This window comes from Osmerus mordax, chromosome 22 (genome assembly GCF_038355195.1).
Source record: "Osmerus mordax isolate fOsmMor3 chromosome 22, fOsmMor3.pri, whole genome shotgun sequence".
In the NCBI taxonomy this organism is placed as follows: domain Eukaryota; kingdom Metazoa; phylum Chordata; class Actinopteri; order Osmeriformes; family Osmeridae; genus Osmerus; species Osmerus mordax.
Window position 1 is genome coordinate 11,770,445 of NC_090071.1, and position 25,160 is coordinate 11,795,604.

General features: G+C 48.9%; 75 non-coding genes across 75 annotated transcripts; all 75 read left to right on the forward strand.

Annotated features, from left to right (window-relative positions):
- Window positions 1–77: 77 nt before the first annotated feature.
- On the forward strand, window positions 78–150 carry trnaa-cgc (transfer RNA alanine (anticodon CGC)). The gene has a single exon. It is a non-coding gene; the product is annotated as a tRNA-Ala (tRNA).
- A 275-nt stretch (window positions 151–425) lies between these two features.
- On the forward strand, window positions 426–498 carry trnaa-ugc (transfer RNA alanine (anticodon UGC)). Its single transcript has one exon. It is a non-coding gene; the product is annotated as a tRNA-Ala (tRNA).
- A 399-nt stretch (window positions 499–897) lies between these two features.
- trnaa-cgc (transfer RNA alanine (anticodon CGC)) lies at window positions 898–970 on the forward strand. Its single transcript has one exon. It is a non-coding gene; the product is annotated as a tRNA-Ala (tRNA).
- A 275-nt stretch (window positions 971–1,245) lies between these two features.
- Window positions 1,246–1,318, forward strand: trnaa-ugc (transfer RNA alanine (anticodon UGC)). Its single transcript has one exon. It is a non-coding gene; the product is annotated as a tRNA-Ala (tRNA).
- Window positions 1,319–1,717: 399 nt separating this feature from the next.
- On the forward strand, window positions 1,718–1,790 carry trnaa-cgc (transfer RNA alanine (anticodon CGC)). Its single transcript has one exon. It is a non-coding gene; the product is annotated as a tRNA-Ala (tRNA).
- Window positions 1,791–2,065: 275 nt separating this feature from the next.
- trnaa-ugc (transfer RNA alanine (anticodon UGC)) lies at window positions 2,066–2,138 on the forward strand. The gene has a single exon. It is a non-coding gene; the product is annotated as a tRNA-Ala (tRNA).
- Window positions 2,139–2,292: 154 nt separating this feature from the next.
- Window positions 2,293–2,365, forward strand: trnaa-ugc (transfer RNA alanine (anticodon UGC)). Its single transcript has one exon. It is a non-coding gene; the product is annotated as a tRNA-Ala (tRNA).
- Window positions 2,366–2,537: 172 nt separating this feature from the next.
- trnaa-agc (transfer RNA alanine (anticodon AGC)) lies at window positions 2,538–2,610 on the forward strand. Its single transcript has one exon. It is a non-coding gene; the product is annotated as a tRNA-Ala (tRNA).
- Window positions 2,611–2,764: 154 nt separating this feature from the next.
- Window positions 2,765–2,837, forward strand: trnaa-cgc (transfer RNA alanine (anticodon CGC)). Its single transcript has one exon. It is a non-coding gene; the product is annotated as a tRNA-Ala (tRNA).
- Window positions 2,838–3,112: 275 nt separating this feature from the next.
- trnaa-ugc (transfer RNA alanine (anticodon UGC)) lies at window positions 3,113–3,185 on the forward strand. Its single transcript has one exon. It is a non-coding gene; the product is annotated as a tRNA-Ala (tRNA).
- A 172-nt stretch (window positions 3,186–3,357) lies between these two features.
- trnaa-agc (transfer RNA alanine (anticodon AGC)) lies at window positions 3,358–3,430 on the forward strand. Its single transcript has one exon. It is a non-coding gene; the product is annotated as a tRNA-Ala (tRNA).
- Window positions 3,431–3,584: 154 nt separating this feature from the next.
- trnaa-cgc (transfer RNA alanine (anticodon CGC)) lies at window positions 3,585–3,657 on the forward strand. The gene has a single exon. It is a non-coding gene; the product is annotated as a tRNA-Ala (tRNA).
- Window positions 3,658–3,932: 275 nt separating this feature from the next.
- On the forward strand, window positions 3,933–4,005 carry trnaa-agc (transfer RNA alanine (anticodon AGC)). The gene has a single exon. It is a non-coding gene; the product is annotated as a tRNA-Ala (tRNA).
- A 154-nt stretch (window positions 4,006–4,159) lies between these two features.
- On the forward strand, window positions 4,160–4,232 carry trnaa-cgc (transfer RNA alanine (anticodon CGC)). The gene has a single exon. It is a non-coding gene; the product is annotated as a tRNA-Ala (tRNA).
- A 275-nt stretch (window positions 4,233–4,507) lies between these two features.
- Window positions 4,508–4,580, forward strand: trnaa-ugc (transfer RNA alanine (anticodon UGC)). The gene has a single exon. It is a non-coding gene; the product is annotated as a tRNA-Ala (tRNA).
- Window positions 4,581–4,752: 172 nt separating this feature from the next.
- trnaa-agc (transfer RNA alanine (anticodon AGC)) lies at window positions 4,753–4,825 on the forward strand. The gene has a single exon. It is a non-coding gene; the product is annotated as a tRNA-Ala (tRNA).
- A 154-nt stretch (window positions 4,826–4,979) lies between these two features.
- On the forward strand, window positions 4,980–5,052 carry trnaa-cgc (transfer RNA alanine (anticodon CGC)). Its single transcript has one exon. It is a non-coding gene; the product is annotated as a tRNA-Ala (tRNA).
- A 275-nt stretch (window positions 5,053–5,327) lies between these two features.
- Window positions 5,328–5,400, forward strand: trnaa-agc (transfer RNA alanine (anticodon AGC)). Its single transcript has one exon. It is a non-coding gene; the product is annotated as a tRNA-Ala (tRNA).
- Window positions 5,401–5,554: 154 nt separating this feature from the next.
- On the forward strand, window positions 5,555–5,627 carry trnaa-cgc (transfer RNA alanine (anticodon CGC)). Its single transcript has one exon. It is a non-coding gene; the product is annotated as a tRNA-Ala (tRNA).
- Window positions 5,628–5,902: 275 nt separating this feature from the next.
- trnaa-ugc (transfer RNA alanine (anticodon UGC)) lies at window positions 5,903–5,975 on the forward strand. Its single transcript has one exon. It is a non-coding gene; the product is annotated as a tRNA-Ala (tRNA).
- Window positions 5,976–6,147: 172 nt separating this feature from the next.
- Window positions 6,148–6,220, forward strand: trnaa-agc (transfer RNA alanine (anticodon AGC)). The gene has a single exon. It is a non-coding gene; the product is annotated as a tRNA-Ala (tRNA).
- Window positions 6,221–6,722: 502 nt separating this feature from the next.
- On the forward strand, window positions 6,723–6,795 carry trnaa-agc (transfer RNA alanine (anticodon AGC)). The gene has a single exon. It is a non-coding gene; the product is annotated as a tRNA-Ala (tRNA).
- Window positions 6,796–6,949: 154 nt separating this feature from the next.
- Window positions 6,950–7,022, forward strand: trnaa-cgc (transfer RNA alanine (anticodon CGC)). The gene has a single exon. It is a non-coding gene; the product is annotated as a tRNA-Ala (tRNA).
- Window positions 7,023–7,297: 275 nt separating this feature from the next.
- On the forward strand, window positions 7,298–7,370 carry trnaa-ugc (transfer RNA alanine (anticodon UGC)). The gene has a single exon. It is a non-coding gene; the product is annotated as a tRNA-Ala (tRNA).
- Window positions 7,371–7,542: 172 nt separating this feature from the next.
- Window positions 7,543–7,615, forward strand: trnaa-agc (transfer RNA alanine (anticodon AGC)). Its single transcript has one exon. It is a non-coding gene; the product is annotated as a tRNA-Ala (tRNA).
- Window positions 7,616–7,769: 154 nt separating this feature from the next.
- trnaa-cgc (transfer RNA alanine (anticodon CGC)) lies at window positions 7,770–7,842 on the forward strand. Its single transcript has one exon. It is a non-coding gene; the product is annotated as a tRNA-Ala (tRNA).
- A 275-nt stretch (window positions 7,843–8,117) lies between these two features.
- Window positions 8,118–8,190, forward strand: trnaa-ugc (transfer RNA alanine (anticodon UGC)). The gene has a single exon. It is a non-coding gene; the product is annotated as a tRNA-Ala (tRNA).
- Window positions 8,191–8,362: 172 nt separating this feature from the next.
- Window positions 8,363–8,435, forward strand: trnaa-agc (transfer RNA alanine (anticodon AGC)). The gene has a single exon. It is a non-coding gene; the product is annotated as a tRNA-Ala (tRNA).
- Window positions 8,436–8,937: 502 nt separating this feature from the next.
- trnaa-agc (transfer RNA alanine (anticodon AGC)) lies at window positions 8,938–9,010 on the forward strand. Its single transcript has one exon. It is a non-coding gene; the product is annotated as a tRNA-Ala (tRNA).
- A 154-nt stretch (window positions 9,011–9,164) lies between these two features.
- trnaa-cgc (transfer RNA alanine (anticodon CGC)) lies at window positions 9,165–9,237 on the forward strand. Its single transcript has one exon. It is a non-coding gene; the product is annotated as a tRNA-Ala (tRNA).
- A 275-nt stretch (window positions 9,238–9,512) lies between these two features.
- On the forward strand, window positions 9,513–9,585 carry trnaa-ugc (transfer RNA alanine (anticodon UGC)). The gene has a single exon. It is a non-coding gene; the product is annotated as a tRNA-Ala (tRNA).
- Window positions 9,586–9,757: 172 nt separating this feature from the next.
- Window positions 9,758–9,830, forward strand: trnaa-agc (transfer RNA alanine (anticodon AGC)). The gene has a single exon. It is a non-coding gene; the product is annotated as a tRNA-Ala (tRNA).
- A 502-nt stretch (window positions 9,831–10,332) lies between these two features.
- Window positions 10,333–10,405, forward strand: trnaa-agc (transfer RNA alanine (anticodon AGC)). The gene has a single exon. It is a non-coding gene; the product is annotated as a tRNA-Ala (tRNA).
- Window positions 10,406–10,559: 154 nt separating this feature from the next.
- Window positions 10,560–10,632, forward strand: trnaa-cgc (transfer RNA alanine (anticodon CGC)). The gene has a single exon. It is a non-coding gene; the product is annotated as a tRNA-Ala (tRNA).
- A 520-nt stretch (window positions 10,633–11,152) lies between these two features.
- trnaa-agc (transfer RNA alanine (anticodon AGC)) lies at window positions 11,153–11,225 on the forward strand. The gene has a single exon. It is a non-coding gene; the product is annotated as a tRNA-Ala (tRNA).
- Window positions 11,226–11,727: 502 nt separating this feature from the next.
- On the forward strand, window positions 11,728–11,800 carry trnaa-agc (transfer RNA alanine (anticodon AGC)). The gene has a single exon. It is a non-coding gene; the product is annotated as a tRNA-Ala (tRNA).
- Window positions 11,801–11,954: 154 nt separating this feature from the next.
- On the forward strand, window positions 11,955–12,027 carry trnaa-ugc (transfer RNA alanine (anticodon UGC)). Its single transcript has one exon. It is a non-coding gene; the product is annotated as a tRNA-Ala (tRNA).
- Window positions 12,028–12,199: 172 nt separating this feature from the next.
- Window positions 12,200–12,272, forward strand: trnaa-agc (transfer RNA alanine (anticodon AGC)). The gene has a single exon. It is a non-coding gene; the product is annotated as a tRNA-Ala (tRNA).
- Window positions 12,273–12,426: 154 nt separating this feature from the next.
- Window positions 12,427–12,499, forward strand: trnaa-cgc (transfer RNA alanine (anticodon CGC)). Its single transcript has one exon. It is a non-coding gene; the product is annotated as a tRNA-Ala (tRNA).
- Window positions 12,500–12,774: 275 nt separating this feature from the next.
- trnaa-ugc (transfer RNA alanine (anticodon UGC)) lies at window positions 12,775–12,847 on the forward strand. Its single transcript has one exon. It is a non-coding gene; the product is annotated as a tRNA-Ala (tRNA).
- Window positions 12,848–13,594: 747 nt separating this feature from the next.
- On the forward strand, window positions 13,595–13,667 carry trnaa-agc (transfer RNA alanine (anticodon AGC)). The gene has a single exon. It is a non-coding gene; the product is annotated as a tRNA-Ala (tRNA).
- A 154-nt stretch (window positions 13,668–13,821) lies between these two features.
- trnaa-ugc (transfer RNA alanine (anticodon UGC)) lies at window positions 13,822–13,894 on the forward strand. Its single transcript has one exon. It is a non-coding gene; the product is annotated as a tRNA-Ala (tRNA).
- A 172-nt stretch (window positions 13,895–14,066) lies between these two features.
- Window positions 14,067–14,139, forward strand: trnaa-agc (transfer RNA alanine (anticodon AGC)). Its single transcript has one exon. It is a non-coding gene; the product is annotated as a tRNA-Ala (tRNA).
- A 154-nt stretch (window positions 14,140–14,293) lies between these two features.
- trnaa-cgc (transfer RNA alanine (anticodon CGC)) lies at window positions 14,294–14,366 on the forward strand. The gene has a single exon. It is a non-coding gene; the product is annotated as a tRNA-Ala (tRNA).
- Window positions 14,367–14,641: 275 nt separating this feature from the next.
- Window positions 14,642–14,714, forward strand: trnaa-ugc (transfer RNA alanine (anticodon UGC)). The gene has a single exon. It is a non-coding gene; the product is annotated as a tRNA-Ala (tRNA).
- Window positions 14,715–15,113: 399 nt separating this feature from the next.
- On the forward strand, window positions 15,114–15,186 carry trnaa-cgc (transfer RNA alanine (anticodon CGC)). The gene has a single exon. It is a non-coding gene; the product is annotated as a tRNA-Ala (tRNA).
- Window positions 15,187–15,461: 275 nt separating this feature from the next.
- On the forward strand, window positions 15,462–15,534 carry trnaa-ugc (transfer RNA alanine (anticodon UGC)). The gene has a single exon. It is a non-coding gene; the product is annotated as a tRNA-Ala (tRNA).
- A 172-nt stretch (window positions 15,535–15,706) lies between these two features.
- Window positions 15,707–15,779, forward strand: trnaa-agc (transfer RNA alanine (anticodon AGC)). Its single transcript has one exon. It is a non-coding gene; the product is annotated as a tRNA-Ala (tRNA).
- A 154-nt stretch (window positions 15,780–15,933) lies between these two features.
- Window positions 15,934–16,006, forward strand: trnaa-cgc (transfer RNA alanine (anticodon CGC)). Its single transcript has one exon. It is a non-coding gene; the product is annotated as a tRNA-Ala (tRNA).
- A 275-nt stretch (window positions 16,007–16,281) lies between these two features.
- Window positions 16,282–16,354, forward strand: trnaa-agc (transfer RNA alanine (anticodon AGC)). Its single transcript has one exon. It is a non-coding gene; the product is annotated as a tRNA-Ala (tRNA).
- A 154-nt stretch (window positions 16,355–16,508) lies between these two features.
- trnaa-cgc (transfer RNA alanine (anticodon CGC)) lies at window positions 16,509–16,581 on the forward strand. The gene has a single exon. It is a non-coding gene; the product is annotated as a tRNA-Ala (tRNA).
- Window positions 16,582–17,101: 520 nt separating this feature from the next.
- Window positions 17,102–17,174, forward strand: trnaa-agc (transfer RNA alanine (anticodon AGC)). The gene has a single exon. It is a non-coding gene; the product is annotated as a tRNA-Ala (tRNA).
- Window positions 17,175–17,328: 154 nt separating this feature from the next.
- trnaa-cgc (transfer RNA alanine (anticodon CGC)) lies at window positions 17,329–17,401 on the forward strand. Its single transcript has one exon. It is a non-coding gene; the product is annotated as a tRNA-Ala (tRNA).
- A 275-nt stretch (window positions 17,402–17,676) lies between these two features.
- Window positions 17,677–17,749, forward strand: trnaa-agc (transfer RNA alanine (anticodon AGC)). Its single transcript has one exon. It is a non-coding gene; the product is annotated as a tRNA-Ala (tRNA).
- Window positions 17,750–17,903: 154 nt separating this feature from the next.
- trnaa-cgc (transfer RNA alanine (anticodon CGC)) lies at window positions 17,904–17,976 on the forward strand. Its single transcript has one exon. It is a non-coding gene; the product is annotated as a tRNA-Ala (tRNA).
- A 275-nt stretch (window positions 17,977–18,251) lies between these two features.
- On the forward strand, window positions 18,252–18,324 carry trnaa-agc (transfer RNA alanine (anticodon AGC)). Its single transcript has one exon. It is a non-coding gene; the product is annotated as a tRNA-Ala (tRNA).
- Window positions 18,325–18,478: 154 nt separating this feature from the next.
- Window positions 18,479–18,551, forward strand: trnaa-ugc (transfer RNA alanine (anticodon UGC)). The gene has a single exon. It is a non-coding gene; the product is annotated as a tRNA-Ala (tRNA).
- A 154-nt stretch (window positions 18,552–18,705) lies between these two features.
- trnaa-cgc (transfer RNA alanine (anticodon CGC)) lies at window positions 18,706–18,778 on the forward strand. The gene has a single exon. It is a non-coding gene; the product is annotated as a tRNA-Ala (tRNA).
- An 850-nt stretch (window positions 18,779–19,628) lies between these two features.
- Window positions 19,629–19,701, forward strand: trnaa-agc (transfer RNA alanine (anticodon AGC)). The gene has a single exon. It is a non-coding gene; the product is annotated as a tRNA-Ala (tRNA).
- A 154-nt stretch (window positions 19,702–19,855) lies between these two features.
- Window positions 19,856–19,928, forward strand: trnaa-cgc (transfer RNA alanine (anticodon CGC)). Its single transcript has one exon. It is a non-coding gene; the product is annotated as a tRNA-Ala (tRNA).
- A 275-nt stretch (window positions 19,929–20,203) lies between these two features.
- On the forward strand, window positions 20,204–20,276 carry trnaa-ugc (transfer RNA alanine (anticodon UGC)). Its single transcript has one exon. It is a non-coding gene; the product is annotated as a tRNA-Ala (tRNA).
- A 399-nt stretch (window positions 20,277–20,675) lies between these two features.
- Window positions 20,676–20,748, forward strand: trnaa-cgc (transfer RNA alanine (anticodon CGC)). Its single transcript has one exon. It is a non-coding gene; the product is annotated as a tRNA-Ala (tRNA).
- A 275-nt stretch (window positions 20,749–21,023) lies between these two features.
- On the forward strand, window positions 21,024–21,096 carry trnaa-ugc (transfer RNA alanine (anticodon UGC)). The gene has a single exon. It is a non-coding gene; the product is annotated as a tRNA-Ala (tRNA).
- Window positions 21,097–21,250: 154 nt separating this feature from the next.
- On the forward strand, window positions 21,251–21,323 carry trnaa-ugc (transfer RNA alanine (anticodon UGC)). The gene has a single exon. It is a non-coding gene; the product is annotated as a tRNA-Ala (tRNA).
- Window positions 21,324–21,495: 172 nt separating this feature from the next.
- On the forward strand, window positions 21,496–21,568 carry trnaa-agc (transfer RNA alanine (anticodon AGC)). Its single transcript has one exon. It is a non-coding gene; the product is annotated as a tRNA-Ala (tRNA).
- A 154-nt stretch (window positions 21,569–21,722) lies between these two features.
- trnaa-cgc (transfer RNA alanine (anticodon CGC)) lies at window positions 21,723–21,795 on the forward strand. Its single transcript has one exon. It is a non-coding gene; the product is annotated as a tRNA-Ala (tRNA).
- Window positions 21,796–22,645: 850 nt separating this feature from the next.
- On the forward strand, window positions 22,646–22,718 carry trnaa-agc (transfer RNA alanine (anticodon AGC)). Its single transcript has one exon. It is a non-coding gene; the product is annotated as a tRNA-Ala (tRNA).
- A 154-nt stretch (window positions 22,719–22,872) lies between these two features.
- On the forward strand, window positions 22,873–22,945 carry trnaa-cgc (transfer RNA alanine (anticodon CGC)). Its single transcript has one exon. It is a non-coding gene; the product is annotated as a tRNA-Ala (tRNA).
- Window positions 22,946–23,220: 275 nt separating this feature from the next.
- trnaa-ugc (transfer RNA alanine (anticodon UGC)) lies at window positions 23,221–23,293 on the forward strand. Its single transcript has one exon. It is a non-coding gene; the product is annotated as a tRNA-Ala (tRNA).
- Window positions 23,294–23,692: 399 nt separating this feature from the next.
- trnaa-cgc (transfer RNA alanine (anticodon CGC)) lies at window positions 23,693–23,765 on the forward strand. The gene has a single exon. It is a non-coding gene; the product is annotated as a tRNA-Ala (tRNA).
- A 275-nt stretch (window positions 23,766–24,040) lies between these two features.
- Window positions 24,041–24,113, forward strand: trnaa-ugc (transfer RNA alanine (anticodon UGC)). The gene has a single exon. It is a non-coding gene; the product is annotated as a tRNA-Ala (tRNA).
- A 154-nt stretch (window positions 24,114–24,267) lies between these two features.
- On the forward strand, window positions 24,268–24,340 carry trnaa-ugc (transfer RNA alanine (anticodon UGC)). The gene has a single exon. It is a non-coding gene; the product is annotated as a tRNA-Ala (tRNA).
- A 172-nt stretch (window positions 24,341–24,512) lies between these two features.
- On the forward strand, window positions 24,513–24,585 carry trnaa-agc (transfer RNA alanine (anticodon AGC)). Its single transcript has one exon. It is a non-coding gene; the product is annotated as a tRNA-Ala (tRNA).
- A 154-nt stretch (window positions 24,586–24,739) lies between these two features.
- trnaa-cgc (transfer RNA alanine (anticodon CGC)) lies at window positions 24,740–24,812 on the forward strand. Its single transcript has one exon. It is a non-coding gene; the product is annotated as a tRNA-Ala (tRNA).
- A 275-nt stretch (window positions 24,813–25,087) lies between these two features.
- Window positions 25,088–25,160, forward strand: trnaa-agc (transfer RNA alanine (anticodon AGC)). Its single transcript has one exon. It is a non-coding gene; the product is annotated as a tRNA-Ala (tRNA).

Here is a 25,160-nt window from a genome sequence, read left to right on the forward strand (position 1 = left end):
TGACGACACGATTGTCCTAATACAATTTGGGTCCTCATGCTGATGCTAACAAGTTCCCCAACGAGGAGCTTAATATGGGGGAATTAGCTCAAGTGGTAGAGCGCTTGCTTCGCATGCGAGAGGCAGCGGGATCGATGCCCGCATTCTCCAACAGCTTTTTCATTGAAAAATGGAGCTCCGTTCCACAACAACCTTTGCACGTGTTTCGGAAAAGCAGCTCCAAGGTGTGGGACAATTCAACTCTCCCAGGTAGGAGCAAGGGAAGTGCGAGTTAGCTCAAACGCTGCAGCGCTTCCTTTGCCTGTCATATGCAGGGGAATCGATACTCGCAATCCCTGTGAGATTCAAATTGATGTCAAGTAAGCAGTCGAACCAGACTGTACTCATGCTGACGCTCACAAGTTCCCCAACGAGGAACTCTACATGGGGGATTAGCTCAAATGGTAGAGCGCTCGCTTTGCATGCGAGAGGTAGCGGGATCGATGCCCGCATCCTCCATAGGTGATGCTGTTTAACTGGCAAGATTTAGTTTCTTACGCAGGGGAATCGATACTCGCAATCCCTGTGAGATTCAAATTGATGTCAAGTAAGCAGTCGAGCCAGATTGTCGATTGTGACTCAAGACTGAGCAGTTTTTAACTCTTCCAAGGAAAATACACACATGTAAGGTGGGGGATTAGCTCAAATGGTAGAGCGCTCGCTTAGCATGCGAGAGGTAGCGGGATAGATGCCCGCATCCTCCACAGGTGATGCTGTTTAACTGGCAAGATTTAGTTCCTTTCCAAAGCAACATCTACAAGTATCGCATTGGCATGAAGGATGACGACACGATTGGCTTAATACAATTTGGGTCCTCATGCTGATGCTAACAAGTTCCCCAACGAGGAGCTTAATATGGGGGAATTAGCTCAAGTGGTAGAGCGCTTGCTTCGCATGCGAGAGGCAGCGGGATCGATGCCCGCATTCTCCAACAGCTTTTTCATTGAAAAATGGAGCTCCGTTCCACAACAACCTTTGCACGTGTTTCGGAAAAGCAGCTCCAAAGTGTGGGACGATTCAACTCTCCCAGGTAGGAGCAAGGGAAGTGCGAGTTAGCTCAAACGCTGCAGCGCTTCCTTTGCCTGTCATATGCAGGGGAATCGATACTCGCAATCCCTGTGAGATTCAAATTGATGTCAAGTAAGCAGTCGAACCAGACTGTACTCATGCTGACGCTCACAAGTTCCCCAACGAGGAACTCTACATGGGGGATTAGCTCAAATGGTAGAGCGCTCGCTTTGCATGCGAGAGGTAGCGGGATCGATGCCCGCATCCTCCATAGGTGATGCTGTTTAACTGGCAAGATTTAGTTTCTTACGCAGGGGAATCGATACTCGCAATCCCTGTGAGATTCAAATTGATGTCAAGTAAGCAGTCGAGCCAGATTGTCGATTGTGACTCAAGACTGAGCAGTTTTTAACTCTTCCAAGGAAAATACACACATGTAAGGTGGGGGATTAGCTCAAATGGTAGAGCGCTCGCTTAGCATGCGAGAGGTAGCGGGATAGATGCCCGCATCCTCCACAGGTGATGCTGTTTAACTGGCAAGATTTAGTTCCTTTCCAAAGCAACATCTACAAGTATCGCATTGGCATGAAGGATGACGACACGATTGGCTTAATACAATTTGGGTCCTCATGCTGATGCTAACAAGTTCCCCAACGAGGAGCTTAATATGGGGGAATTAGCTCAAGTGGTAGAGCGCTTGCTTCGCATGCGAGAGGCAGCGGGATCGATGCCCGCATTCTCCAACAGCTTTTTCATTGAAAAATGGAGCTCCGTTCCACAACAACCTTTGCACGTGTTTCGGAAAAGCAGCTCCAAAGTGTGGGACGATTCAACTCTCCCAGGTAGGAGCAAGGGAAGTGCGAGTTAGCTCAAACGCTGCAGCGCTTCCTTTGCCTGTCATATGCAGGGGAATCGATACTCGCAATCCCTGTGAGATTCAAATTGATGTCAAGTAAGCAGTCGAACCAGACTGTACTCATGCTGACGCTCACAAGTTCCCCAACGAGGAACTCTACATGGGGGATTAGCTCAAATGGTAGAGCGCTCGCTTTGCATGCGAGAGGTAGCGGGATCGATGCCCGCATCCTCCATAGGTGATGCTGTTTAACTGGCAAGATTTAGTTTCTTACGCAGGGGAATCGATACTCGCAATCCCTGTGAGATTCAAATTGATGTCAAGTAAGCAGTCGAACCAGACTGTACTCATGCTGACGCTCACAAGTTCCCCAACGAGGAACTCTACATGGGGGATTAGCTCAAATGGTAGAGCGCTCGCTTTGCATGCGAGAGGTAGCGGGATCGATGCCCGCATCCTCCATAGGTGATGCTGTTTAACTGGCAAGATTTAGTTTCTTACGCAGGGGAATCGATACTCGCAATCCCTGTGAGATTCAAATTGATGTCAAGTAAGCAGTCGAGCCAGATTGTCGATTGTGACTCAAGACTGAGCAGTTTTTAACTCTTCCAAGGAAAATACACACACGTAAGGTGGGGGATTAGCTCAAATGGTAGAGCGCTCGCTTAGCATGCGAGAGGTAGCGGGATCGATGCCCGCATCCTCCACAGGTGATGCTGTTTAACTGGCAAGATTTAGTTCCTTTCCAAAGCAACATCTACAAGAATCGCATTGGCATGAAGGATGACGACACGATTGGCCTAATACAATTTGGGTCCTCATGCTGATGCTAACAAGTTCCCCAACGAGGAGCTTAGTATGGGGGAATTAGCTCAAGTGGTAGAGCGCTTGCTTCGCATGCGAGAGGCAGCGGGATCGATGCCCGCATTCTCCAACAGCTTTTTCATTGAAAAATGGAGCTCCGTTCCACAACAACCTTTGCACGTGTTTCGGAAAAGCAGCTCCAAAGTGTGGGACGATTCAACTCTCCCAGGTAGGAGCAAGGGAAGTGCGAGTTAGCTCAAACGCTGCAGCGCTTCCTTTGCCTGTCATATGCAGGGGAATCGATACTCGCAATCCCTGTGAGATTCAAATTGATGTCAAGTAAGCAGTCGAACCAGACTGTACTCATGCTGACGCTCACAAGTTCCCCAACGAGGAACTCTACATGGGGGATTAGCTCAAATGGTAGAGCGCTCGCTTTGCATGCGAGAGGTAGCGGGATCGATGCCCGCATCCTCCATAGGTGATGCTGTTTAACTGGCAAGATTTAGTTTCTTACGCAGGGGAATCGATACTCGCAATCCCTGTGAGATTCAAATTGATGTCAAGTAAGCAGTCGAGCCAGATTGTCGATTGTGACTCAAGACTGAGCAGTTTTTAACTCTTCCAAGGAAAATACACACATGTAAGGTGGGGGATTAGCTCAAATGGTAGAGCGCTCGCTTAGCATGCGAGAGGTAGCGGGATCGATGCCCGCATCCTCCACAGGTGATGCTGTTTAACTGGCAAGATTTAGTTCCTTTCCAAAGCAACATCTACAAGAATCGCATTGGCATGAAGGATGACGACACGATTGGCCTAATAAAATTTGGGTCCTCATGTTGATGCTAACAAGTTCCCCAACGAGGAGCTTAGTATGGGGGAATTAGCTCAAGTGGTAGAGCGCTTGCTTCGCATGCGAGAGGCAGCGGGATCGATGCCCGCATTCTCCAACAGCTTTTTCATTGAAAAATGGAGCTCCGTTCCACAACAACCTTTGCACGTGTTTCGGAAAAGCAGCTCCAAAGTGTGGGACGATTCAACTCTCCCAGGTAGGAGCAAGGGAAGTGCGAGTTAGCTCAAACGCTGCAGCGCTTCCTTTGCCTGTCATATGCAGGGGAATCGATACTCGCAATCCCTGTGAGATTCAAATTGATGTCAAGTAAGCAGTCGAACCAGACTGTACTCATGCTGACGCTCACAAGTTCCCCAACGAGGAACTCTACATGGGGGATTAGCTCAAATGGTAGAGCGCTCGCTTAGCATGCGAGAGGTAGCGGGATCGATGCCCGCATCCTCCACAGGTGATGCTGTTTAACTGGCAAGATTTAGTTCCTTTCCAAAGCAACATCTACAAGAATCGCATTGGCATGAAGGATGACGACACGATTGGCCTAATACAATTTGGGTCCTCATGCTGATGCTAACAAGTTCCCCAACGAGGAGCTTAATATGGGGGAATTAGCTCAAGTGGTAGAGCGCTTGCTTCGCATGCGAGAGGCAGCGGGATCGATGCCCGCATTCTCCAACAGCTTTTTCATTGAAAAATGGAGCTCCGTTCCACAACAACCTTTGCACGTGTTTCGGAAAAGCAGCTCCAAAGTGTGGGACGATTCAACTCTCCCAGGTAGGAGCAAGGGAAGTGCGAGTTAGCTCAAACGCTGCAGCGCTTCCTTTGCCTGTCATATGCAGGGGAATCGATACTCGCAATCCCTGTGAGATTCAAATTGATGTCAAGTAAGCAGTCGAACCAGACTGTACTCATGCTGACGCTCACAAGTTCCCCAACGAGGAACTCTACATGGGGGATTAGCTCAAATGGTAGAGCGCTCGCTTTGCATGCGAGAGGTAGCGGGATCGATGCCCGCATCCTCCATAGGTGATGCTGTTTAACTGGCAAGATTTAGTTTCTTACGCAGGGGAATCGATACTCGCAATCCCTGTGAGATTCAAATTGATGTCAAGTAAGCAGTCGAGCCAGATTGTCGATTGTGACTCAAGACTGAGCAGTTTTTAACTCTTCCAAGGAAAATACACACATGTAAGGTGGGGGATTAGCTCAAATGGTAGAGCGCTCGCTTAGCATGCGAGAGGTAGCGGGATCGATGCCCGCATCCTCCACAGGTGATGCTGTTTAACTGGCAAGATTTAGTTCCTTTCCAAAGCAACATCTACAAGAATCGCATTGGCATGAAGGATGACGACACGATTGGCCTAATAAAATTTGGGTCCTCATGCTGATGCTAACAAGTTCCCCAACGAGGAGCTTAGTATGGGGGAATTAGCTCAAGTGGTAGAGCGCTTGCTTCGCATGCGAGAGGCAGCGGGATCGATGCCCGCATTCTCCAACAGCTTTTTCATTGAAAAATGGAGCTCCGTTCCACAACAACCTTTGCACGTGTTTCGGAAAAGCAGCTCCAAAGTGTGGGACGATTCAACTCTCCCAGGTAGGAGCAAGGGAAGTGCGAGTTAGCTCAAACGCTGCAGCGCTTCCTTTGCCTGTCATATGCAGGGGAATCGATACTCGCAATCCCTGTGAGATTCAAATTGATGTCAAGTAAGCAGTCGAACCAGACTGTACTCATGCTGACGCTCACAAGTTCCCCAACGAGGAACTCTACATGGGGGATTAGCTCAAATGGTAGAGCGCTCGCTTAGCATGCGAGAGGTAGCGGGATCGATGCCCGCATCCTCCACAGGTGATGCTGTTTAACTGGCAAGATTTAGTTCCTTTCCAAAGCAACATCTACAAGAATCGCATTGGCATGAAGGATGACGACACGATTGGCCTAATACAATTTGGGTCCTCATGCTGATGCTAACAAGTTCCCCAACGAGGAGCTTAATATGGGGGAATTAGCTCAAGTGGTAGAGCGCTTGCTTCGCATGCGAGAGGCAGCGGGATCGATGCCCGCATTCTCCAACAGCTTTTTCATTGAAAAATGGAGCTCCGTTCCACAACAACCTTTGCACGTGTTTCGGAAAAGCAGCTCCAAAGTGTGGGACGATTCAACTCTCCCAGGTAGGAGCAAGGGAAGTGCGAGTTAGCTCAAACGCTGCAGCGCTTCCTTTGCCTGTCATATGCAGGGGAATCGATACTCGCAATCCCTGTGAGATTCAAATTGATGTCAAGTAAGCAGTCGAACCAGACTGTACTCATGCTGACGCTCACAAGTTCCCCAACGAGGAACTCTACATGGGGGATTAGCTCAAATGGTAGAGCGCTCGCTTTGCATGCGAGAGGTAGCGGGATCGATGCCCGCATCCTCCATAGGTGATGCTGTTTAACTGGCAAGATTGAGTTTATTACGCAGGGGAATCGATACTCGCAATCCCTGTGAGATTCAAATTGATGTCAAGTAAGCAGTCGAGCCAGATTGTCGATTGTGACTCAAGACTGAGCAGTTTTTAACTCTTCCAAGGAAAATACACACATGTAAGGTGGGGGATTAGCTCAAATGGTAGAGCGCTCGCTTAGCATGCGAGAGGTAGCGGGATCGATGCCCGCATCCTCCACAGGTGATGCTGTTTAACTGGCAAGATTTAGTTCCTTTCCAAAGCAACATCTACAAGAATCGCATTGGCATGAAGGATGACGACACGATTGGCCTAATACAATTTGGGTCCTCATGCTGATGCTAACAAGTTCCCCAACGAGGAGCTTAGTATGGGGGAATTAGCTCAAGTGGTAGAGCGCTTGCTTCGCATGCGAGAGGCAGCGGGATCGACGCCCGCATTCTCCAACAGCTTTTTCATTGAAAAATGGAGCTCCGTTCCACAACAACCTTTGCACGTGTTTCGGAAAAGCAGCTCCAAAGTGTGGGACGATTCAACTCTCCCAGGTAGGAGCAAGGGAAGTGCGAGTTAGCTCAAACGCTGCAGCGCTTCCTTTGCCTGTCATATGCAGGGGAATCGATACTCGCAATCCCTGTGAGATTCAAATTGATGTCAAGTAAGCAGTCGAACCAGACTGTACTCATGCTGACGCTCACAAGTTCCCCAACGAGGAACTCTACATGGGGGATTAGCTCAAATGGTAGAGCGCTCGCTTAGCATGCGAGAGGTAGCGGGATCGATGCCCGCATCCTCCACAGGTGATGCTGTTTAACTGGCAAGATTTAGTTCCTTTCCAAAGCAACATCTACAAGAATCGCATTGGCATGAAGGATGACGACACGATTGGCCTAATACAATTTGGGTCCTCATGCTGATGCTAACAAGTTCCCCAACGAGGAGCTTAATATGGGGGAATTAGCTCAAGTGGTAGAGCGCTTGCTTCGCATGCGAGAGGCAGCGGGATCGATGCCCGCATTCTCCAACAGCTTTTTCATTGAAAAATGGAGCTCCGTTCCACAACAACCTTTGCACGTGTTTCGGAAAAGCAGCTCCAAAGTGTGGGACGATTCAACTCTCCCAGGTAGGAGCAAGGGAAGTGCGAGTTAGCTCAAACGCTGCAGCGCTTCCTTTGCCTGTCATATGCAGGGGAATCGATACTCGCAATCCCTGTGAGATTCAAATTGATGTCAAGTAAGCAGTCGAACCAGACTGTACTCATGCTGACGCTCACAAGTTCCCCAACGAGGAACTCTACATGGGGGATTAGCTCAAATGGTAGAGCGCTCGCTTTGCATGCGAGAGGTAGCGGGATCGATGCCCGCATCCTCCATAGGTGATGCTGTTTAACTGGCAAGATTGAGTTTCTTACGCAGGGGAATCGATACTCGCAATCCCTGTGAGATTCAAATTGATGTCAAGTAAGCAGTCGAGCCAGATTGTCGATTGTGACTCAAGACTGAGCAGTTTTTAACTCTTCCAAGGAAAATACACACATGTAAGGTGGGGGATTAGCTCAAATGGTAGAGCGCTCGCTTAGCATGCGAGAGGTAGCGGGATCGATGCCCGCATCCTCCACAGGTGATGCTGTTTAACTGGCAAGATTTAGTTCCTTTCCAAAGCAACATCTACAAGAATCGCATTGGCATGAAGGATGACGACACGATTGGCCTAATACAATTTGGGTCCTCATGCTGATGCTAACAAGTTCCCCAACGAGGAGCTTAATATGGGGGAATTAGCTCAAGTGGTAGAGCGCTTGCTTCGCATGCGAGAGGCAGCGGGATCGATGCCCGCATTCTCCAACAGCTTTTTCATTGAAAAATGGAGCTCCGTTCCACAACAACCTTTGCACGTGTTTCGGAAAAGCAGCTCCAAAGTGTGGGACGATTCAACTCTCCCAGGTAGGAGCAAGGGAAGTGCGAGTTAGCTCAAACGCTGCAGCGCTTCCTTTGCCTGTCATATGCAGGGGAATCGATACTCGCAATCCCTGTGAGATTCAAATTGATGTCAAGTAAGCAGTCGAACCAGACTGTACTCATGCTGACGCTCACAAGTTCCCCAACGAGGAACTCTACATGGGGGATTAGCTCAAATGGTAGAGCGCTCGCTTTGCATGCGAGAGGTAGCGGGATCGATGCCCGCATCCTCCATAGGTGATGCTGTTTAACTGGCAAGATTGAGTTTATTACGCAGGGGAATCGATACTCGCAATCCCTGTGAGATTCAAATTGATGTCAAGTAAGCAGTCGAGCCAGGTTGTCGATTGTGACTCAAGACTGAGCAGTTTTTAACTCTTCCAAGGAAAATACACACATGTAAGGTGGGGGATTAGCTCAAATGGTAGAGCGCTCGCTTAGCATGCGAGAGGTAGCGGGATCGATGCCCGCATCCTCCACAGGTGATGCTGTTTAACTGGCAAGATTTAGTTCCTTTCCAAAGCAACATCTACAAGAATCGCATTGGCATGAAGGATGACGACACGATTGGCCTAATACAATTTGGGTCCTCATGCTGATGCTAACAAGTTCCCCAACGAGGAGCTTAGTATGGGGGAATTAGCTCAAGTGGTAGAGCGCTTGCTTCGCATGCGAGAGGCAGCGGGATCGACGCCCGCATTCTCCAACAGCTTTTTCATTGAAAAATGGAGCTCCGTTCCACAACAACCTTTGCACGTGTTTCGGAAAAGCAGCTCCAAAGTGTGGGACGATTCAACTCTCCCAGGTAGGAGCAAGGGAAGTGCGAGTTAGCTCAAACGCTGCAGCGCTTCCTTTGCCTGTCATATGCAGGGGAATCGATACTCGCAATCCCTGTGAGATTCAAATTGATGTCAAGTAAGCAGTCGAACCAGACTGTACTCATGCTGACGCTCACAAGTTCCCCAACGAGGAACTCTACATGGGGGATTAGCTCAAATGGTAGAGCGCTCGCTTAGCATGCGAGAGGTAGCGGGATCGATGCCCGCATCCTCCACAGGTGATGCTGTTTAACTGGCAAGATTTAGTTCCTTTCCAAAGCAACATCTACAAGAATCGCATTGGCATGAAGGATGACGACACGATTGGCCTAATACAATTTGGGTCCTCATGCTGATGCTAACAAGTTCCCCAACGAGGAGCTTAATATGGGGGAATTAGCTCAAGTGGTAGAGCGCTTGCTTCGCATGCGAGAGGCAGCGGGATCGATGCCCGCATTCTCCAACAGCTTTTTCATTGAAAAATGGAGCTCCGTTCCACAACAACCTTTGCACGTGTTTCGGAAAAGCAGCTCCAAAGTGTGGGACGATTCAACTCTCCCAGGTAGGAGCAAGGGAAGTGCGAGTTAGCTCAAACGCTGCAGCGCTTCCTTTGCCTGTCATATGCAGGGGAATCGATACTCGCAATCCCTGTGAGATTCAAATTGATGTCAAGTAAGCAGTCGAACCAGACTGTACTCATGCTGACGCTCACAAGTTCCCCAACGAGGAACTCTACATGGGGGATTAGCTCAAATGGTAGAGCGCTCGCTTTGCATGCGAGAGGTAGCGGGATCGATGCCCGCATCCTCCATAGGTGATGCTGTTTAACTGGCAAGATTGAGTTTCTTACGCAGGGGAATCGATACTCGCAATCCCTGTGAGATTCAAATTGATGTCAAGTAAGCAGTCGAGCCAGATTGTCGATTGTGACTCAAGACTGAGCAGTTTTTAACTCTTCCAAGGAAAATACACACATGTAAGGTGGGGGATTAGCTCAAATGGTAGAGCGCTCGCTTAGCATGCGAGAGGTAGCGGGATCGATGCCCGCATCCTCCACAGGTGATGCTGTTTAACTGGCAAGATTTAGTTCCTTTCCAAAGCAACATCTACAAGAATCGCATTGGCATGAAGGATGACGACACGATTGGCCTAATACAATTTGGGTCCTCATGCTGATGCTAACAAGTTCCCCAACGAGGAGCTTAGTATGGGGGAATTAGCTCAAGTGGTAGAGCGCTTGCTTCGCATGCGAGAGGCAGCGGGATCGACGCCCGCATTCTCCAACAGCTTTTTCATTGAAAAATGGAACTCCGTTCCACAACAACCTTTGCACGTGTTTCGGAAAAGCAGCTCCAAAGTGTGGGACGATTCAACTCTCCCAGGTAGGAGCAAGGGAAGTGCGAGTTAGCTCAAACGCTGCAGCGCTTCCTTTGCCTGTCATATGCAGGGGAATCGATACTCGCAATCCCTGTGAGATTCAAATTGATGTCAAGTAAGCAGTCGAACCAGACTGTACTCATGCTGACGCTCACAAGTTCCCCAACGAGGAACTCTACATGGGGGATTAGCTCAAATGGTAGAGCGCTCGCTTAGCATGCGAGAGGTAGCGGGATCGATGCCCGCATCCTCCACAGGTGATGCTGTTTAACTGGCAAGATTTAGTTCCTTTCCAAAGCAACATTTACAAGAATCGCATTGGCATGAAGGATGACGACACGATTGGCCTAATACAATTTGGGTCCTCATGCTGATGCTAACAAGTTCCCCAACGAGGAGCTTAATATGGGGGAATTAGCTCAAGTGGTAGAGCGCTTGCTTCGCATGCGAGAGGCAGCGGGATCGATGCCCGCATTCTCCAACAGCTTTTTCATTGAAAAATGGAGCTCTGTTCCACAACAACCTTTGCACGTGTTTCGGAAAAGCAGCTCCAAAGTGTGGGACGATTCAACTCTCCCAGGTAGGAGCAAGGGAAGTGCGAGTTAGCTCAAACGCTGCAGCGCTTCCTTTGCCTGTCATATGCAGGGGAATCGATACTCGCAATCCCTGTGAGATTCAAATTGATGTCAAGTAAGCAGTCGAACCAGACTGTACTCATGCTGACGCTCACAAGTTCCCCAACGAGGAACTCTACATGGGGGATTAGCTCAAATGGTAGAGCGCTCGCTTTGCATGCGAGAGGTAGCGGGATCGATGCCCACATCCTCCACAGGTGATGCTGTTTAACTGGCAAGATTTAGTTTCTTACGCAGGGGAATCGATACTCGCAATCCCTGTGAGATTCAAATTGATGTCAAGTAAGCAGTCGAGCCAGATTGTCGATTGTGACTCAAGACTGAGCAGTTTTTAACTCTTCCAAGGAAAATACACACATGTAAGGTGGGGGATTAGCTCAAATGGTAGAGCGCTCGCTTAGCATGCGAGAGGTAGCGGGATCGATGCCCGCATCCTCCACAGGTGATGCTGTTTAACTGGCAAGATTTAGTTCCTTTCCAAAGCAACATCTACAAGAATCGCATTGGCATGAAGGATGACGACACGATTGGCCTAATACAATTTGGGTCCTCATGCTGATGCTAACAAGTTCCCCAACGAGGAGCTTAATATGGGGGTATTAGCTCAAGTGGTAGAGCGCTTGCTTCGCATGCGAGAGGCAGCGGGATCGATGTCCGCATTCTCCAACAGCTTTTTCATTGAAAAATGGAGCTCCGTTCCACAACAACCTTTGCATGTGTTTCGGAAAAGCAGCTCCAAAGTGTGGGACGATTCAACTCTCACAGGTAGGAGCAAGGGAAGTGCGAGTTAGCTCAAACGCTGCAGCGCTTCCTTTGCCTGTCATATGCAGGGGAATCGATACTCGCAATCCCTGTGAGATTCAAATTGATGTCAAGTAAGCAGTCGAACCAGACTGTACTCATGCTGACGCTCACAAGTTCCCCAATGAGGAACTCTACATGGGGGATTAGCTCAAATGGTAGAGCGCTCGCTTAGCATGCGAGAGGTAGCGGGATCGATGCCCGCATCCTCCACAGGTGATGCTGTTTAACTGGCAAGATTTAGTTTCTTACGCAGGGGAATCGATACTCGCAATCCCTGTGAGATTCAAATTGATGTCAAGTAAGCAGTCGAACCAGACTGTACTCATGCTGACGCTCACAAGTTCCCCAACGAGGAACTCTACATGGGGGATTAGCTCAAATGGTAGAGCGCTCGCTTTGCATGCGAGAGATAGCGGGATCGATGCCCGCATCCTCCATAGGTGATGCTGTTTAACTGGCAAGATTTAGTTTCTTACGCAGGGGAATCGATACTCGCAATCCCTGTGAGATTCAAATTGATGTCAAGTAAGCAGTCGAGCCAGATTGTCGATTGTGACTCAAGACTGAGCAGTTTTTAACTCTTCCAAGGAAAATACACACACGTAAGGTGGGGGATTAGCTCAAATGGTAGAGCGCTCGCTTAGCATGCGAGAGGTAGCGGGATCGATGCCCGCATCCTCCACAGGTGATGCTGTTTAACTGGCAAGATTTAGTTCCTTTCCAAAGCAACATCTACAAGAATCGCATTGGCATGAAGGATGACGACACGATTGGCCTAATACAATTTGGGTCCTCATGCTGATGCTAACAAGTTCCCCAACGAGGAGCTTAATATGGGGGAATTAGCTCAAGTGGTAGAGCGCTTGCTTCGCATGCGAGAGGCAGCGGGATCGATGCCCGCATTCTCCAACAGCTTTTTCATTGAAAAATGGAGCTCCGTTCCACAACAACCTTTGCACGTGTTTCGGAAAAGCAGCTCCAAAGTGTGGGACGATTCAACTCTCCCAGGTAGGAGCAAGGGAAGTGCGAGTTAGCTCAAACGCTGCAGCGTTTCCTTTGCCTGTCATATGCAGGGGAATCGATACTCGCAATCCCTGTGAGATTCAAATTGATGTCAAGTAAGCAGTCGAACCAGACTGTACTCATGCTGACGCTCACAAGTTCCCCAACGAGGAACTCTACATGGGGGATTAGCTCAAATGGTAGAGCGCTCGCTTTGCATGCGAGAGGTAGCGGGATCGATGCCCGCATCCTCCATAGGTGATGCTGTTTAACTGGCAAGATTTAGTTTCTTACGCAGGGGAATCGATACTCGCAATCCCTGTGAGATTCAAATTGATGTCAAGTAAGCAGTCGAGCCAGATTGTCGATTGTGACTCAAGACTGAGCAGTTTTTAACTCTTCCAAGGAAAATACACACATGTAAGGTGGGGGATTAGCTCAAATGGTAGAGCGCTCGCTTAGCATACGAGAGGTAGCGGGATCGATGCCCGCATCCTCCACAGGTGATGCTGTTTAACTGGCAAGATTTAGTTCCTTTCCAAAGCAACATCTACAAGAATCGCATTGGCATGAAGGATGACGACACGATTGGCCTAATACAATTTGGGTCCTCATGCCGATGCTAACAAGTTCCCCAACGAGGAGCTTAATATGGGGGAATTAGCTCAAGTGGTAAAGCGCTTGCTTCGCATGCGAGAGGCAGCGGGATCGATGTCCGCATTCTCCAACAGCTTTTTCATTGAAAAATGGAGCTCCGTTCCACAACAACCTTTGCATGTGTTTCGGAAAAGCAGCTCCAAAGTGTGGGACGATTCAACTCTCACAGGTAGGAGCAAGGGAAGTGCGAGTTAGCTCAAACGCTGCAGCGCTTCCTTTGCCTGTCATATGCAGGGGAATCGATACTCGCAATCCCTGTGAGATTCAAATTGATGTCAAGTAAGCAGTCGAACCAGACTGTACTCATGCTGACGCTCACAAGTTCCCCAATGAGGAACTCTACATGGGGGATTAGCTCAAATGGTAGAGCGCTCGCTTAGCATGCGAGAGGTAGCGGGATCGATGCCCGCATCCTCCACAGGTGATGCTGTTTAACTGGCAAGATTTAGTTTCTTACGCAGGGGAATCGATACTCGCAATCCCTGTGAGATTCAAATTGATGTCAAGTAAGCAGTCGAACCAGACTGTACTCATGCTGACGCTCACAAGTTCCCCAACGAGGAACTCTACATGGGGGATTAGCTCAAATGGTAGAGCGCTCGCTTTGCATGCGAGAGATAGCGGGATCGATGCCCGCATCCTCCATAGGTGATGCTGTTTAACTGGCAAGATTTAGTTTCTTACGCAGGGGAATCGATACTCGCAATCCCTGTGAGATTCAAATTGATGTCAAGTAAGCAGTCGAGCCAGATTGTCGATTGTGACTCAAGACTGAGCAGTTTTTAACTCTTCCAAGGAAAATACACACACGTAAGGTGGGGGATTAGCTCAAATGGTAGAGCGCTCGCTTAGCATGCGAGAGGTAGCGGGATCGATGCCCGCATCCTCCACAGGTGATGCTGTTTAACTGGCAAGATTTAGTTCCTTTCCAAAGCAACATCTACAAGAATCGCATTGGCATGAAGGATGACGACACGATTGGCCTAATACAATTTGGGTCCTCATGCTGATGCTAACAAGTTCCCCAACGAGGAGCTTAATATGGGGGAATTAGCTCAAGTGGTAGAGCGCTTGCTTCGCATGCGAGAGGCAGCGGGATCGATGCCCGCATTCTCCAACAGCTTTTTCATTGAAAAATGGAGCTCCGTTCCACAACAACCTTTGCACGTGTTTCGGAAAAGCAGCTCCAAAGTGTGGGACGATTCAACTCTCCCAGGTAGGAGCAAGGGAAGTGCGAGTTAGCTCAAACGCTGCAGCGTTTCCTTTGCCTGTCATATGCAGGGGAATCGATACTCGCAATCCCTGTGAGATTCAAATTGATGTCAAGTAAGCAGTCGAACCAGACTGTACTCATGCTGACGCTCACAAGTTCCCCAACGAGGAACTCTACATGGGGGATTAGCTCAAATGGTAGAGCGCTCGCTTTGCATGCGAGAGGTAGCGGGATCGATGCCCGCATCCTCCATAGGTGATGCTGTTTAACTGGCAAGATTTAGTTTCTTACGCAGGGGAATCGATACTCGCAATCCCTGTGAGATTCAAATTGATGTCAAGTAAGCAGTCGAGCCAGATTGTCGATTGTGACTCAAGACTGAGCAGTTTTTAACTCTTCCAAGGAAAATACACACATGTAAGGTGGGGGATTAGCTCAAATGGTAGAGCGCTCGCTTAGCATACGAGAGGTAGCGGGATCGATGCCCGCATCCTCCACAGGTGATGCTGTTTAACTGGCAAGATTTAGTTCCTTTCCAAAGCAACATCTACAAGAATCGCATTGGCATGAAGGATGACGACACGATTGGCCTAATACAATTTGGGTCCTCATGCTGATGCTAACAAGTTCCCCAACGAGGAGCTTAATATGGGGGAATTAGCTCAAGTGGTAGAGCGCTTGCTTCGCATGCGAGAGGCAGCGGGATCGATGCCCGCATTCTCCAACAGCTTTTTCATTGAAAAATGGAGCTCCGTTCCACAACAACCTTTGCACGTGTTTCGGAAAAGCAGCTCCAAAGTGTGGGACGATTCAACTCTCCCAGGTAGGAGCAAGGGAAGTGCGAGTTAGCTCAAACGCTGCAGCGTTTCCTTTGCCTGTCATATGCAGGGGAATCGATACTCGCAATCCCTGTGAGATTCAAATTGATGTCAAGTAAGCAGTCGAACCAGACTGTACTCATGCTGACGCTCACAAGTTCCCCAACGAGGAACTCTACATGGGGGATTAGCTCAAATGGTAGAGCGCTCGCTTTGCATGCGAGAGGTAGCGGGATCGATGCCCGCATCCTCCATAGGTGATGCTGTTTAACTGGCAAGATTTAGTTTCTTACGCAGGGGAATCGATACTCGCAATCCCTGTGAGATTCAAATTGATGTCAAGTAAGCAGTCGAGCCAGATTGTCGATTGTGACTCAAGACTGAGCAGTTTTTAACTCTTCCAAGGAAAATACACACATGTAAGGTGGGGGATTAGCTCAAATGGTAGAGCGCTCGCTTAGCATGCGAGAGGTAGCGGGATCGATGCCCGCATCCTCCACAGGTGATGCTGTTTAACTGGCAAGATTTAGTTCCTTTCCAAAGCAACATCTACAAGAATCGCATTGGCATGAAGGATGACGACACGATTGGCCTAATACAATTTGGGTCCTCATGCTGATGCTAACAAGTTCCCCAACGAGGAGCTTAGTATGGGGGAATTAGCTCAAGTGGTAGAGCGCTTGCTTCGCATGCGAGAGGCAGCGGGATCGATGCCCGCATTCTCCAACAGCTTTTTCATTGAAAAATGGAGCTCCGTTCCACAACAACCTTTGCACGTGTTTCGGAAAAGCAGCTCCAAAGTGTGGGACGATTCAACTCTCCCAGGTAGGAGCAAGGGAAGTGCGAGTTAGCTCAAACGCTGCAGCGCTTCCTTTGCCTGTCATATGCAGGGGAATCGATACTCGCAATCCCTGTGAGATTCAAATTGATGTCAAGTAAGCAGTCGAACCAGACTGTACTCATGCTGACGCTCACAAGTTCCCCAACGAGGAACTCTACATGGGGGATTAGCTCAAATGGTAGAGCGCTCGCTTAGCATGCGAGAGGTAGCGGGATCGATGCCCGCATCCTCCACAGGTGATGCTGTTTAACTGGCAAGATTTAGTTCCTTTCCAAAGCAACATTTACAAGAATCGCATTGGCATGAAGGATGACGACACGATTGGCCTAATACAATTTGGGTCCTCATGCTCATGCTAACAAGTTCCCCAACGAGGAGCTTAATATGGGGGAATTAGCTCAAGTGGTAGAGCGCTTGCTTCGCATGCGAGAGGCAGCGGGATCGATGCCCGCATTCTCCAACAGCTTTTTCATTGAAAAATGGAGCTCCGTTCCACAACAACCTTTGCACGTGTTTCGGAAAAGCAGCTCCAAAGTGTGGGACGATTCAACTCTCCCAGGTAGGAGCAAGGGAAGTGCGAGTTAGCTCAAACGCTGCAGCGCTTCCTTTGCCTGTCATATGCAGGGGAATCGATACTCGCAATCCCTGTGAGATTCAAATTGATGTCAAGTAAGCAGTCGAACCAGACTGTACTCATGCTGACGCTCACAAGTTCCCCAACGAGGAACTCTACATGGGGGATTAGCTCAAATGGTAGAGCGCTCGCTTTGCATGCGAGAGGTAGCGGGATCGATGCCCACATCCTCCACAGGTGATGCTGTTTAACTGGCAAGATTTAGTTTCTTACGCAGGGGAATCGATACTCGCAATCCCTGTGAGATTCAAATTGATGTCAAGTAAGCAGTCGAGCCAGATTGTCGATTGTGACTCAAGACTGAGCAGTTTTTAACTCTTCCAAGGAAAATACACACATGTAAGGTGGGGGATTAGCTCAAATGGTAGAGCGCTCGCTTAGCATGCGAGAGGTAGCGGGATCGATGCCCGCATCCTCCACAGGTGATGCTGTTTAACTGGCAAGATTTAGTTCCTTTCCAAAGCAACATCTACAAGAATCGCATTGGCATGAAGGATGACGACACGATTGGCCTAATACAATTTGGGTCCTCATGCTGATGCTAACAAGTTCCCCAACGAGGAGCTTAATATGGGGGAATTAGCTCAAGTGGTAGAGCGCTTGCTTCGCATGCGAGAGGCAGCGGGATCGATGCCCGCATTCTCCAACAGCTTTTTCATTGAAAAATGGAGCTCCGTTCCACAACAACCTTTGCACGTGTTTCGGAAAAGCAGCTCCAAAGTGTGGGACGATTCAACTCTCCCAGGTAGGAGCAAGGGAAGTGCGAGTTAGCTCAAACGCTGCAGCGCTTCCTTTGCCTGTCATATGCAGGGGAATCGATACTCGCAATCCCTGTGAGATTCAAATTGATGTCAAGTAAGCAGTCGAACCAGACTGTACTCATGCTGACGCTCACAAGTTCCCCAATGAGAAACTCTACATGGGGGATTAGCTCAAATGGTAGAGCGCTCGCTTAGCATGCGAGAGGTAGCGGGATCGATGCCCGCATCCTCCACAGGTGATGCTGTTTAACTGGCAAGATTTAGTTCCTTTCCAAAGCAACATTTACAAGAATCGCATTGGCATGAAGGATGACGACACGATTGGCCTAATACAATTTGGGTCCCCATGCTGATGCTAACAAGTTCCCCAACGAGGACCTTAATATGGGGGAATTAGCTCAAGTGGTAGAGCGCTTGCTTCGCATGCGAGAGGCAGCGGGATCGATGCCCGCATTCTCCAACAGCTTTTTCATTGAAAAATGGAGCTCCGTTCCACAACAACCTTTGCACGTGTTTCGTAAAAGCAGCTCCAAAGTGTGGAACGATTCAACTCTCCCAGGTAGGAGCAAGGGAAGTGCGAGTTAGCTCAAACGCTGCAGCGCTTCCTTTGCCTGTCATATGCAGGGGAATCGATACTCGCAATCCCTGTGAGATTCAAATTGATGTCAAGTAAGCAGTCGAACCAGACTGTACTCATGCTGACGCTCACAAGTTCCCCAACGAGGAACTCTACATGGGGGATTAGCTCAAATGGTAGAGCGCTCGCTTAGCATGCGAGAGGTAGCGGGATCGATGCCCGCATCCTCCATAGGTGATGCTGTTTAACTGGCAAGATTTAGTTTCTTACGCAGGGGAATCGATACTCGCAATCCCTGTGAGATTCAAATTGATGTCAAGTAAGCAGTCGAACCAGACTGTACTCATGCTGACGCTCACAAGTTCCCCAACGAGAAACTCTACATGGGGGATTAGCTCAAATGGTAGAGCGCTCGCTTTGCATGCGAGAGGTAGCGGGATCGATGCCCGCATCCTCCACAGGTGATGCTGTTTAACTGGCAAGATTTAGTTCCTTTCCAAAGCAACATTTATAAGAATCGCATTGGCATGAAGGATGACGACACGATTGGCCTAATACAATTTGGGTCCTCATGCTGATGCTAACAAGTTCCCCAACGAGGAGCTTAATATGGGGGAATTAGCTCAAGTGGTAGAGCGCTTGCTTCGCATGCGAGAGGCAGCGGGATCGATGCCCGCATTCTCCAACAGCTTTTTCATTGAAAAATGGAGCTCCGTTCCACAACAACCTTTGCACGTGTTTCGGAAAAGCAGCTCCAAAGTGTGGGACGATTCAACTCTCCCAGGTAGGAGCAAGGGAAGTGCGAGTTAGCTCAAACGCTGCAGCGCTTCCTTTGCCTGTCATATGCAGGGGAATCGATACTCGCAATCCCTGTGAGATTCAAATTGATGTCAAGTAAGCAGTCGAACCAGACTGTACTCATGCTGACGCTCACAAGTTCCCCAATGAGAAACTCTACATGGGGGATTAGCTCAAATGGTAGAGCGCTCGCTTAGCATGCGAGAGGTAGAGGGATCGATGCCCGCATCCTCCACAGGTGATGCTGTTTAACTGGCAAGATTTAGTTACTTTCCAAAGCAACATTTACAAGAATCGCATTGGCATGAAGGATGACGACACGATTGGCCTAATACAATTTGGGTCCTCATGCTGATGCTAACAAGTTCCCCAACGAGGAGCTTAATATGGGGGAATTAGCTCAAGTGGTAGAGCGCTTGCTTCGCATGCGAGAGGCAGCGGGATCGATGCCTGCATTCTCCAACAGCTTTTTCATTGAAAAATGGAGCTCCGTTCCACAACAACTTTTGCACGTGTTTCGTAAAAGCAGCTCCAAAGTGTGGAACGATTCAACTCTCCCAGGTAGGAGCAAGGGAAGTGCGAGTTAGCTCAAACGCTGCAGCGCTTCCTTTGCCTGTCATATGCAGGGGAATCGATACTCGCAATCCCTGTGAGATTCAAATTGATGTCAAGTAAGCAGTCGAACCAGACTGTACTCATGCTGACGCTCACAAGTTCCCCAACGAGGAACTCTACATGGGGGATTAGCTCAAATGGTAGAGCGCTCGCTTAGCATGCGAGAGGTAGCGGGATCGATGCCCGCATCCTCCATAGGTGATGCTGTTTAACTGGCAAGATTTAGTTCCTTTCCAAAGCAACATTTACAAGAATCGCATTGGCATGAAGGATGACGACACGATTGGCCTAATACAATTTGGGTCCTCATGCTGATGCTAACAAGTTCCCCAACGAGGAGCTTAATATGGGGGAATTAGCTCAAGTGGTAGAGCGCTTGCTTCGCATGCGAGAGGCAGCGGGATCGATGCCCGCATTCTCCAACAGCTTTTTCATTGAAAAATGGAGCTCCGTTCCACAACAACCTTTGCACGTGTTTCGGAAAAGCAGCTCCAAAGTGTGGGACGATTCAACTCTCCCAGGTAGGAGCAAGGGAAGTGCGAGTTAGCTCAAACGCTGCAGCGCTTCCTTTGCCTGTCATATGCAGGGGAATCGATACTCGCAATCCCTGTGAGATTCAAATTGATGTCAAGTAAGCAGTCGAACCAGACTGTACTCATGCTGACGCTCACAAGTTCCCCAACGAGGAACTCTACATGGGGGATTAGCTCAAATGGTAGAGCGCTCGCTTTGCATGCGAGAGGTAGCGGGATCGATGCCCGCATCCTCCATAGGTGATGCTGTTTAACTGGCAAGATTTAGTTTCTTACGCAGGGGAATCGATACTCGCAATCCCTGTGAGATTCAAATTGATGTCAAGTAAGCAGTCGAGCCAGATTGTCGATTGTGACTCAAGACTGAGCAGTTTTTAACTCTTCCAAGGAAAATACACACATGTAAGGTGGGGGATTAGCTCAAATGGTAGAGCGCTCGCTTAGCATGCGAGAGGTAGCGGGATAGATGCCCGCATCCTCCACAGGTGATGCTGTTTAACTGGCAAGATTTAGTTCCTTTCCAAAGCAACATCTACAAGTATCGCATTGGCATGAAGGATGACGACACGATTGGCTTAATACAATTTGGGTCCTCATGCTGATGCTAACAAGTTCCCCAACGAGGAGCTTAATATGGGGGAATTAGCTCAAGTGGTAGAGCGCTTGCTTCGCATGCGAGAGGCAGCGGGATCGATGCCCGCATTCTCCAACAGCTTTTTCATTGAAAAATGGAGCTCCGTTCCACAACAACCTTTGCACGTGTTTCGGAAAAGCAGCTCCAAAGTGTGGGACGATTCAACTCTCCCAGGTAGGAGCAAGGGAAGTGCGAGTTAGCTCAAACGCTGCAGCGCTTCCTTTGCCTGTCATATGCAGGGGAATCGATACTCGCAATCCCTGTGAGATTCAAATTGATGTCAAGTAAGCAGTCGAACCAGACTGTACTCATGCTGACGCTCACAAGTTCCCCAACGAGGAACTCTACATGGGGGATTAGCTCAAATGGTAGAGCGCTCGCTTTGCATGCGAGAGGTAGCGGGATCGATGCCCGCATCCTCCATAGGTGATGCTGTTTAACTGGCAAGATTTAGTTTCTTACGCAGGGGAATCGATACTCGCAATCCCTGTGAGATTCAAATTGATGTCAAGTAAGCAGTCGAACCAGACTGTACTCATGCTGACGCTCACAAGTTCCCCAACGAGGAACTCTACATGGGGGATTAGCTCAAATGGTAGAGCGCTCGCTTTGCATGCGAGAGGTAGCGGGATCGATGCCCGCATCCTCCATAGGTGATGCTGTTTAACTGGCAAGATTTAGTTTCTTACGCAGGGGAATCGATACTCGCAATCCCTGTGAGATTCAAATTGATGTCAAGTAAGCAGTCGAGCCAGATTGTCGATTGTGACTCAAGACTGAGCAGTTTTTAACTCTTCCAAGGAAAATACACACACGTAAGGTGGGGGATTAGCTCAAATGGTAGAGCGCTCGCTTAGCATGCGAGAGGTAGCGGGATCGATGCCCGCATCCTCCACAGGTGATGCTGTTTAACTGGCAAGATTTAGTTCCTTTCCAAAGCAACATTTATAAGAATCGCATTGGCATGAAGGATGACGACACGATTGGCCTAATACAATTTGGGTCCTCATGCTGATGCTAACAAGTTCCCCAACGAGGAGCTTAATATGGGGGAATTAGCTCAAGTGGTAGAGCGCTTGCTTCGCATGCGAGAGGCAGCGGGATCGATGCCCGCATTCTCCAACAGCTTTTTCATTGAAAAATGGAGCTCCGTTCCACAACAACCTTTGCACGTGTTTCGGAAAAGCAGCTCCAAAGTGTGGGACGATTCAACTCTCCCAGGTAGGAGCAAGGGAAGTGCGAGTTAGCTCAAACGCTGCAGCGCTTCCTTTGCCTGTCATATGCAGGGGAATCGATACTCGCAATCCCTGTGAGATTCAAATTGATGTCAAGTAAGCAGTCGAACCAGACTGTACTCATGCTGACGCTCACAAGTTCCCCAATGAGAAACTCTACATGGGGGATTAGCTCAAATGGTAGAGCGCTCGCTTAGCATGCGAGAGGTAGAGGGATCGATGCCCGCATCCTCCACAGGTGATGCTGTTTAACTGGCAAGATTTAGTTACTTTCCAAAGCAACATTTACAAGAATCGCATTGGCATGAAGGATGACGACACGATTGGCCTAATACAATTTGGGTCCTCATGCTGATGCTAACAAGTTCCCCAACGAGGAGCTTAATATGGGGGAATTAGCTCAAGTGGTAGAGCGCTTGCTTCGCATGCGAGAGGCAGCGGGATCGATGCCTGCATTCTCCAACAGCTTTTTCATTGAAAAATGGAGCTCCGTTCCACAACAACTTTTGCACGTGTTTCGTAAAAGCAGCTCCAAAGTGTGGAACGATTCAACTCTCCCAGGTAGGAGCAAGGGAAGTGCGAGTTAGCTCAAACGCTGCAGCGCTTCCTTTGCCTGTCATATGCAGGGGAATCGATACTCGCAATCCCTGTGAGATTCAAATTGATGTCAAGTAAGCAGTCGAACCAGACTGTACTCATGCTGACGCTCACAAGTTCCCCAACGAGGAACTCTACATGGGGGATTAGCTCAAATGGTAGAGCGCTCGCTTAGCATGCGAGAGGTAGCGGGATCGATGCCCGCATCCTCCATAGGTGATGCTGTTTAACTGGCAAGATTTAGTTCCTTTCCAAAGCAACATTTACAAGAATCGCATTGGCATGAAGGATGACGACACGATTGGCCTAATACAATTTGGGTCCTCATGCTGATGCTAACAAGTTCCCCAACGAGGAGCTTAATATGGGGGAATTAGCTCAAGTGGTAGAGCGCTTGCTTCGCATGCGAGAGGCAGCGGGATCGATGCCCGCATTCTCCAACAGCTTTTTCATTGAAAAATGGAGCTCCGTTCCACAACAACCTTTGCACGTGTTTCGGAAAAGCAGCTCCAAAGTGTGGGACGATTCAACTCTCCCAGGTAGGAGCAAGGGAAGTGCGAGTTAGCTCAAACGCTGCAGCGCTTCCTTTGCCTGTCATATGCAGGGGAATCGATACTCGCAATCCCTGTGAGATTCAAATTGATGTCAAGTAAGCAGTCGAACCAGACTGTACTCATGCTGACGCTCACAAGTTCCCCAACGAGGAACTCTACATGGGGGATTAGCTCAAATGGTAGAGCGCTCGCTTTGCATGCGAGAGGTAGCGGGATCGATGCCCGCATCCTCCATAGGTGATGCTGTTTAACTGGCAAGATTTAGTTTCTTACGCAGGGGAATCGATACTCGCAATCCCTGTGAGATTCAAATTGATGTCAAGTAAGCAGTCGAGCCAGATTGTCGATTGTGACTCAAGACTGAGCAGTTTTTAACTCTTCCAAGGAAAATACACACATGTAAGGTGGGGGATTAGCTCAAATGGTAGAGCGCTCGCTTAGCATGCGAGAGGTAGCGGGATAGATGCCCGCATCCTCCACAGGTGATGCTGTTTAACTGGCAAGATTTAGTTCCTTTCCAAAGCAACATCTACAAGTATCGCATTGGCATGAAGGATGACGACACGATTGGCTTAATACAATTTGGGTCCTCATGCTGATGCTAACAAGTTCCCCAACGAGGAGCTTAATATGGGGGAATTAGCTCAAGTGGTAGAGCGCTTGCTTCGCATGCGAGAGGCAGCGGGATCGATGCCCGCATTCTCCAACAGCTTTTTCATTGAAAAATGGAGCTCCGTTCCACAACAACCTTTGCACGTGTTTCGGAAAAGCAGCTCCAAAGTGTGGGACGATTCAACTCTCCCAGGTAGGAGCAAGGGAAGTGCGAGTTAGCTCAAACGCTGCAGCGCTTCCTTTGCCTGTCATATGCAGGGGAATCGATACTCGCAATCCCTGTGAGATTCAAATTGATGTCAAGTAAGCAGTCGAACCAGACTGTACTCATGCTGACGCTCACAAGTTCCCCAACGAGGAACTCTACATGGGGGATTAGCTCAAATGGTAGAGCGCTCGCTTTGCATGCGAGAGGTAGCGGGATCGATGCCCGCATCCTCCATAGGTGATGCTGTTTAACTGGCAAGATTTAGTTTCTTACGCAGGGGAATCGATACTCGCAATCCCTGTGAGATTCAAATTGATGTCAAGTAAGCAGTCGAACCAGACTGTACTCATGCTGACGCTCACAAGTTCCCCAACGAGGAACTCTACATGGGGGATTAGCTCAAATGGTAGAGCGCTCGCTTTGCATGCGAGAGGTAGCGGGATCGATGCCCGCATCCTCCATAGGTGATGCTGTTTAACTGGCAAGATTTAGTTTCTTACGCAGGGGAATCGATACTCGCAATCCCTGTGAGATTCAAATTGATGTCAAGTAAGCAGTCGAGCCAGATTGTCGATTGTGACTCAAGACTGAGCAGTTTTTAACTCTTCCAAGGAAAATACACACACGTAAGGTGGGGGATTAGCTCAAATGGTAGAGCGCTCGCTTAGCATGCGAGAGGTAGCGGGATCGATGCCCGCATCCTCCACAGGTGATGCTGTTTAACTGGCAAGATTTAGTTCCTTTCCAAAGCAACATTTACAAGAATCGCATTGGCATGAAGGATGACGACACGATTGGCCTAATACAATTTGGGTCCTCATGCTCATGCTAACAAGTTCCCCAACGAGGAGCTTAATATGGGGGAATTAGCTCAAGTGGTAGAGCGCTTGCTTCGCATGCGAGAGGCAGCGGGATCGATGCCCGCATTCTCCAACAGCTTTTTCATTGAAAAATGGAGCTCCGTTCCACAACAACCTTTGCACGTGTTTCGGAAAAGCAGCTCCAAAGTGTGGGACGATTCAACTCTCCCAGGTAGGAGCAAGGGAAGTGCGAGTTAGCTCAAACGCTGCAGCGCTTCCTTTGCCTGTCATATGCAGGGGAATCGATACTCGCAATCCCTGTGAGATTCAAATTGATGTCAAGTAAGCAGTCGAACCAGACTGTACTCATGCTGACGCTCACAAGTTCCCCAATGAGAAACTCTACATGGGGGATTAGCTCAAATGGTAGAGCGCTCGCTTAGCATGCGAGAGGTAGCGGGATCGATGCCCGCATCCTCCA